This window comes from Rhinopithecus bieti, unplaced genomic scaffold (assembly GCF_001698545.2).
Source record: "Rhinopithecus bieti isolate Rb0 unplaced genomic scaffold, ASM169854v2 scaffold_5982, whole genome shotgun sequence".
Lineage (NCBI taxonomy): Eukaryota > Metazoa > Chordata > Mammalia > Primates > Cercopithecidae > Rhinopithecus > Rhinopithecus bieti.
The window spans coordinates 1498174-1506671 of NW_016805132.1; the positions used below are offsets into that span (position 1 = coordinate 1498174).

At 39.6% G+C, this 8498-nt stretch overlaps 1 protein-coding gene across 4 annotated transcripts in view; it reads right to left on the reverse strand.

Moving 5' to 3' along the window:
* SHTN1 (shootin 1) overlaps positions 1-8498 on the reverse strand; it is a 124334-nt gene that overhangs the window by 98345 nt on the left and 17491 nt on the right. Inside the window, exon 1 of one of the 4 annotated variants that reach the window (XM_017871253.1) lies at positions 5700-5720. The exons of 2 other annotated variants lie outside the window; for them this stretch is intronic. The gene's annotated coding sequence lies outside the window, so the exon portion shown is untranslated. Of the gene's footprint in view, positions 1-2424; positions 2445-5699; positions 5721-8498 lie in introns of those variants that run through there. One more of the 4 variants, XM_017871252.1, reaches the window with a different exon arrangement.

Consider the following 8498-nt stretch of genomic DNA (forward strand, 5'->3'; position numbering starts at 1 on the left):
ACCAAAAAAAAAAAAAAACCCTAAATCCCCACATTCATCTTTAATCAAAGCACCATTTTTAGGTATCCCTACAGTTGAGAATATAAAGTTTTGAACACATTAGGTGAGAAGAAAAAGAATGGCCTAAGATCAATGACAGAGCAGAACATCTGAAGTAAGTCTAAAACTGTGGCTCACCCCAGGGCCGGCACCTTGACTGGCACGAGAAAGTCAGTGAATCATCAGGTTGATTTTCTTTTTTTAACAGACAGGGTCTTATTCTGTCACTTAGGCTGGAGTGCAGTGGTACCATCATAGCTCACTGCAGTTTCGAACTCCTGGGCTCAAAACAATCCTCCCACCTCAGCCTCTTGAGCAGCTGGAACTACAGGTACATGCTACCATGCCCAGCTAAATTTTTAAATTTCTTGTAGAGATGGGGTCTTGCTATTTTGCCCTGGCTGGTCACAATTTGAACTTTTGTCTTTATGGATTTATCTACCAAAAAAAAAAACCCCTCAGTTTTTCTTTTAAGAAAAAAAAAAACAGAGCTTCCTATTTCTATGAACAAGCTAGAAACAGAAATAAAAAATCTGAAACCAGTGGCTGCAAGAACATCCCAGATAATCTGGTCCTTAATTCCAGAAATGTACAATTCTAACGACTAGGGCAAAGAACACCCCAGAAACAGACATTTAACATGGTAAAGCACATGCCTTGTTTTCTCCCATGGTGATCGAAAGGGTTCAGAATGGCTACTGTGATGGTGGCACCAAAGTCCTAAAATCCAAATTCAAATTGATGAATATTTATGACATTATACCACCAATGTCCAGAAGTTTTATTAGTATACCAGAACCACTTAAACAAGAATTAATGGACAATTTTATTGAAGCCACATCCCAAAAGAATTCTTGAAAATTAGTCCATAAAATAGGTGAATGTGTACATGGAAAGATATAGTTCTTCTGAAAATAATTACATTTACAGTCTGGGTGTGGTGGCTCACGCCTGTAATCTCGACACTTGGGGAGGCCAAGGAGGACAGATCACTTGAGGTCAGGAGTTCAAGACTAGCCTAGGTAACATGGCAAAACCTTGCCTCTACTAAAAGTACAAAAATTAGCCGCGCGTGGTAGCACTTGCCTGTAGTCCCAGATACTTAGGAAGCTGAGGCAGGAGAATCATGTAAACCTGGGAAGCAGAGGTTGCAGTGAGCCAAGAACGCACCACTGCACACTCCAACCTGGCAACAGAGCAAGACTGTACCTCAAAAAACAAAACAAAACAAAACATTTTCAACAGAAAAAGATTTGACTGACCTAGAATGAAGCTCTCTGAACACCAGCTCTTCGTCAGCCCTATCACACATACCCCAAGAGCTAAGTATAAACTAAATCGTCTTTGGAGGTGAAAAACCAATGAAACGTGTCCTCACCTTTTTAACAGAAAGAAACAAGAACTAAGTAATAACTTCTAAAAATATTCACTTACACCACCACTGGGTAGTCTATGGTCATGATCCCATATCTTATTACTATATCTTAAATTGTTTCAAAAAATAGATATATAAGTATTCTATTAAGAGACTTTGATTTTAGGTAACTTGACATTTAAAAGTATCTGTAGATGAAGTTGAAAACCAAAGTTGATTTAATGTTCTATTATTGGTAAACTGCTTTACAGACATAGAGAATGAACAATAAAGGCTTATAAAACCATGATCTCAGCCGGGTGCAGTGGCTCATGCCTGTAATGCCTGCACTTTGGGAGGCTGAGGCGGGCAGACCATCAGGTCAGGAGTTCGAGACCAGCCTGACCAACATGGTGAAACACCGTCTCTACTGAAAATACAAAAAAATTCGCTGGGCATGGTAGTGCGCACCTGTAATCCCAGCTACTCAGGAGGCTAAGGCAGGAGAATCACTTGATCCTGGGAGGCAGAGGTTGCAGTGAGCCAAGATTGCACCACTGTATTCCAGCCTGGGCAACAGAGCAAGACTCCGTCTCCAAAAATAAAAATAAAAATGAAAAGAAAAAGAAATAAAAAACCATGATCCTCAATGATCTCATATTGACATTAAGAAATCTTTTTCTATTTAAAACATCAGATAATAGTGTTGAAGTCTTTTTTAAAATACCAATACTATTCTTCCATTATACTGCCAATAGAACCCAGATGAAACATTGTAGGATCCCAATTACTGGGTATTTATGAAAAGAATTAATAAGAATCTTTGAACTATCATATTTTAATGAAAATCACAGAAAATATGCTTTCTTGTGACTATGTACAACTTTAAAGTAAGGTATAAGGAAAGGAAAGGAAAGTATGAGAAGAATTCAACCCTTGCTAATAAAACCAAGCTCACTACCATAAACAACACGTACAGACATGCACGCACATACACACACGTATGTATCATAGTAGACCCCAACCCTCACCTCAGCAAAACTGGCAGAAACTGAAGTGCTCTATATTATTCAGCTTCTTCTTTGGCAATGTTACGGGGTCGCAGAGAAAGCTGCCTTCTTGCTTCAGAACTGGCTTGCAGTCTGAAAATTTTAAAAACTCAGCTTGTACAGCTCAAGTGATTCCAGAAGAGACATCCTCCAAATCCTGAACTCGCCAATGCTAAAGAGATTAATCTGGTCAGGTACGGTGGCTCACGTCTGTAATCCCAACACTTTGGGAGGCCAAGGTCGGGGGAATCACTTGAGGTCAGGAGTTCAAAACCTGCCTGGACAACATGGTGAAACTGCATCTATACTAAAAATACAAAAAAAAATTAGCCAAGTGTGGCAGCACATGCCTGTAATCCTAGCTACTCAGGAGGCTTGAGGTGGGAGGATCACTTGAACCCAGGAGGTGGAGGTTGCAGTGAGCCGAGATCATAACACTGCTCTCCAGCCTGGGTAACAAAGCAAGACTCTGTCTCCAAAAAAAACAAAAAAAACAAAAACAAAAAAACAAAAAAATACAGATGAATCTAACCAATTCTCGGCATATGAAAGATACCTGCAGCTTGAGAGCTCAAGAAGACTTCGTCTCTCACATTTACAGGTACAGTATATTTCACTGTACTATAAGGTTATATAGGACAGTAATTAAAAAGCGCATCCTAATGACAGCCTGAGCACTTACTGGCTAGGGGGACCTTGGGCAAATCAGTTAATCTCTCTGACTCTCAGGTTCCTCATCTGGAAAATAGGAATAATAATTACACATCTCTCATGGTGTTGTTACTAAGAGTAAATGAGTTAACATATGTAAGAGTATTTGGGCATATTAACTGTTCAAAACATGTTAGCCATGGTTATTATTACTGATACAGGAAAGTACATCAAATCCTGTGTTTACAACAAAAGAAGTTAGGCTATTCCCTAATGCCCTCAGCCTCAGGCTTACTTTTGTTCTGCATGGCAGACAGGAAAAATTTCCAGGGTACTTCTATCCTCCCCCAAATAAAGGGAGGGGAAAGGGGTTAAAGATCAACTGCAAACAATGTGTTGCGGTAAAGAAAAGTGGCAAAGAAGTAAAAGCATTTCTGAGAGCTGTACTTGCCAATCCTGGCTACACACTGAAATCACCTGGGGGGCTTTTAAATCATATAGATGCCTTGCCCCTCCTGCTTCAAGATTCTGATTTAACTATTCTGGGGTAGATCCTGGGCATCCAAATAGATAGATAGATAGATGGATAGATAGATAGACAGACACATACATACGTACATACATACACACACACACACTCACCCACACACATATACATTTGGAAGTGAGAGCCCCAGGTAATTCCAATGTACAGCCAAAGTGGGCTGTAACATAACAATATAGAATGGAAGAAAAAGGAAGACGGTGGAGGAAACAAGGAGAATAGCAAGCAGAGCATGTGTTTCAAGAATCATGCTGGTTTTCTATTTTCTAACTCCTCAATGCCAAGAAAAGTTTTCTTTCCAAGCTGCAAATCATGACATAGCCAGCCCAACAGGCAGCTGAGTAGACTTAGTTGTTTCAGAAATGTGACAACTAAAGTTCATAACTACAAGCCAGTAACACCTCTAGCTAGGGTTAATAAGAATCATGCTTTGTCTGGGATTTTGTCAGTTTTAGCACTGAAAGTTCAGCATCCTAGGAAACCTCCCAGTCACACGGAGGCTAATCACTCTACCTCTAGCACTCTTTCCAGACCAGTATTTCCAACCAATACTTATCAGACCTGTGTGGTCCAAAATGGTAGCCATTAGCCACAAGCAGCTATTTAAATTTTAATTGATTGAAACTAAAGAAAATATAAAATTCAGTTCTTCAGTTGCAGAAGTTATATTTCAAGTGCTCGATAGCCACATGTGGCTAGTGAGTGCCATAACGGACAGTGGACACAGAACATTTCCAACATAGCAGACAGTTCTACCGGCAGTTCTGGGCCGCTCTGTCAAGAGGCTCTACAAGCATCTCAAACTCAACTTTTAGAAAGTGAGCTCATCAATTTCCCTTCCCTACTCCCTGTATGAAAGGTCTTCTGTCATTGGTGTCATCATCTACCTACCTAGTTCTCAAGATAGTACCTGCAGGATCACCCTTGAGTTCCCACTTTTTTCTCCCTCCAAAGGATCATCAAACTGCTCAAACCTCTAAAAAATATCTCTGCAATCTGCCCTTCCTCTGAAGCTGTTATCTCTGCCCTAACTTAGACACTCAATAATGACAAAACCCTCCTATCTAGTTCTAGTTTCCTTCTATCCCAAGGACATTCTTTACATAGCAGTTAGTTAAAAAAGCAAGCTGGTTATTTCATGTTTAGAAACTTCCAACCACCTTATCTTTACTGCCTGGAATCCCACTCTACTGCTCACTATTCAACCTCAACGGCCACACCCCAAGTTCCAGTGCTTCCCTAAACCCAACACCTTTCATTCTTAGGTACCTTTGCAAATGTTTTTCCCTCTGCCTGCAAAGGCTTTCCCTACCCCATCTTTCCTATCTCCTCTTTTTCAATGCAATTCAACTGTTACTTCTTCTAAGAAGCCTTCCCCATATACTTCATGCAAAATCAGCAGTTTTATCTTAATACATCATCAGAGTACACTGTTCATATAGCTCTATTAGAGCATCTACATATAACATTATAAATTATCTGTGCACAGGTCTGTTTTCCTGTCGTTCTTCCCACCCAATTCACTGCTATATATGTCTTACACTTAAATGAATACCAGAGTCCATGCCTATGTTGAATAAATGAATTCAACATGTTGAATATGTTCATATAAATCTGTGAGGCAAAACAATCCAAATATTAACATCCTCATTTTACAAACAGAGACACAAATGCATAGAGAAATCAAATCCCACAATACAGAATGGTAGTGGAAGCACCAATCTACTGACTCCCAGAGCCATTCATCCAAAAAGACATTACTGAGCATTACTGTGTGCAATGCACTAAAGCACTGGATCAGAAATAATCCTCTTGGTTAACGACTACATCTTTATCTCTCCAGATTCCGATATCTAGGATCCTGTCTGACATATAGATTATGTGACAAACGTGTTAAATAAAGGAAGAAGGAAGAATGGATCTAGGTCTTCACGTGATCAAATCATGAAAGAGCACATACTCTCCTCCCCATGGTAAGAGTCTCTTACATCATATATTGTATCAAGATACTTAATAGAAATGAAGGTTTAAATAGCCATCAAATGTAACCAGAAAACACGACCTCATGAGAGCTTCTAATGTAGATTCTCATCCATTCAGTCTGCATCTTTGATACTCAGGGATCTTTGAGATACCTCTTACTAATGGGGAATGAGGACATGAGTCACAAAAGATAGTGTTCAATTATGACATTATTCCCTTCTGTACACATCCCAATGGGTCGTCCTCTTATAGCCAGAGTAGAAAGAGAAGGCATTTGTACCTTACTTGTTAATTAAAGCATTCGAAAAGCCATGGAAAACACTGATAGAAAATCTGATCAAAAAACAAAGGTGACAGATTTCATATCCTGAAAAGAAATTACGGCAAACCAGAAATTTATTCATTACATGGTAAAACACACAGCTCAGTGTTAATAAATTAATGATACTTAAGAAGTACTCTCAGCAAACTACATTAATGACTTCAAATTAACCAAGAAGAAAGGAAGAAAACTGAGTATCTTTAAAATACACATATAAATCTGATTTCTGGTCTGTTATGTAAGGAGCTTGTAAATCCTCATTCCGTCCTCACAACAAAAAGTAAGAACAAATTGAAAATCAACAACTCTTCCTAAGATCTATCAGATAATTGAAGTCACAGGACAAACCACCATCCCCAAAACTGAAGAGACACATAAGGCAGATAGAAAGGATTATAATTTATTAGAGAAGCAGCCCAGAAGCAGAAACCTCCTTGGGAACCGGTACCCGGTAACTGGTACTGGAAACCCTAAACTGTAATTAAAGAATAGCTGGAGGCTCAGTTTGGACAAGTTTGAGTGTTAAAATTGCCAGGGGGACCCAGCCTTAGAGGGGGTCCCTAAACTTTTGTGAGTTTCACCTCCAGGATCACTACTAGATGCTCAAAGTGAAAATTTTCCCTACTACTCTGGCAGGTGGCACAGAAAAGTAGCCACTATTGACAGAGTGCAATGGCTCACACCTGTAATCCAGCACTTTGGGAGGCCAAGGCAGGAGAATCATTTGAGCTCAGGAGTTTGAGGCCGGCCTGGGCAACATAGAGAAACCCAATATCTAATTTTTTTTTTTTTTTTTTTTTGAGACAGAGTCTCGCTTTGTCACCCAGGCTGGAGTGCCGTGGTGTGGTGCAATCTTGGCTCACTGCAACTTCTGCCTTCCGGGTTCAAGCAATTCTGCCTCAGCCTCCTGAGTAACTGGGATTACAGGCATGCATCACCACGCCCAGGTAATTTTGGCATGTTTAGTAGAGACGGGGTTTCACCATGTTGGTCAGGCTGGTCTTGAATTCCTGACCTCATGATCCACCCACCTTGGCCTCCTAAAGTGCTGAGATTACAGGTGTGAGCTACCGCGCCCAGCCTATTTTTTTAAAAGGAAAATAAGGTAGCCTCTATGAAATATGCCCAAAGCATTCTTTTCCTCTAAACAATGTCTGTCCTCAAGAGAAACTATCTTACCAGGGTCTAACAGACTTGGTGGAAGGCAAACACCCAACGCCAGCCCCCACTAGCCTTCTTGTCTCATCGAAGAGGTAAATAAAACAAAACTGAGAACTTGTAAAGGTCACTTCCTAGGGACACGGGGTCACTAAGAGCTAATCATAAAACTATGATCTAATCACAGAACTACAGAACACTTCCCTTCCTTCCATATGTTACCACCACATTAATGTTTGTACAACTTGATTCCTAATTGCCAAAACTTGGGAACAAACAAGATGTTCTTCAATAGGTGAACGGATAAACAAACTGTGGTACATCCAGACAACGGAACAGTATCCGGTGTTAAGAAGTAGTCGGTGTTAAGAAGTGGTAAGTAAACTATGAAGCCACAAAAAAAGACAAGGAAAAAAACTTAACTGTATATGGCTAAGTGAAAAGGGTCAGTCTAAAAAGGCTACATACATATCATATGATTCCAATTATATGACATTCTGCAAAAGGCAAAACTATGGAGACAATTAAAAGATCAGTGGGAGGTTAGACGCAGTGGCTCACACCTGTAATCCCACACTTTGGGAGGCCAAGGCGGGCGGATCACAAGGTCAGGAGATCGAGACCATCCTGGCCAACATGGTAAAACCCCATCTCTACTAAAAAAACAAAAATTAGCCGGGAGAGGTGGCATATGCTTGTAGTCCCAGCTACTAGGGAGGCTGAGGCAGGAGAATCACTTGAACCCAGGAGGCGGAGTTGCAGTGAGCCAAGATCGTGCCACTGCACTCCAGCCTGGTGACAGAGAGACTCTGTCTCAAAAAAAAAAAAAAAAAAAAAAAAAAAAAAAAAAAATCTGTGGGTGCCAAGAGTTTGTAGTTAAAAAGGAAGGGTTGAACAGGTAGAACACATGACATCTTTAGAGCAGTGGTTCTGTACTGTAATGGTGAATACATGTGCTATATACTTGTCTAAACCCATAGAATGTACAAGACAAAAAGTGAACTTTAATGTAAATTATGGATTTTAGTTAATAATAATGTATCAATTCTGGCTCAACAATTCTAACAAATGTACATTAATTAAAGCAAGATGTTAATAACAGTAGAAATGAGAGTAGGAAAAGGTGAAGAGGTATGTGAATATTCTCTGTACTTTTGGCTCAATTTTCTATAAACCTAAACTTCTCAAAAAAAAGTCTTATTTATTTAAAAAGCTAATAACACACACACAGACACAATCACATGCAAATTTGTGCTACAGAGGATTTGAAATTGAATCAAGTCTAAAGGGTCTTGATATAGCAGTACGCTTCATGGTACCATAGAAAAATTTCAGAATTCCTGCGTGGGCTTATTTTACTTATTTTATTTTACATTTTTATTTTATTATTTTTTATTT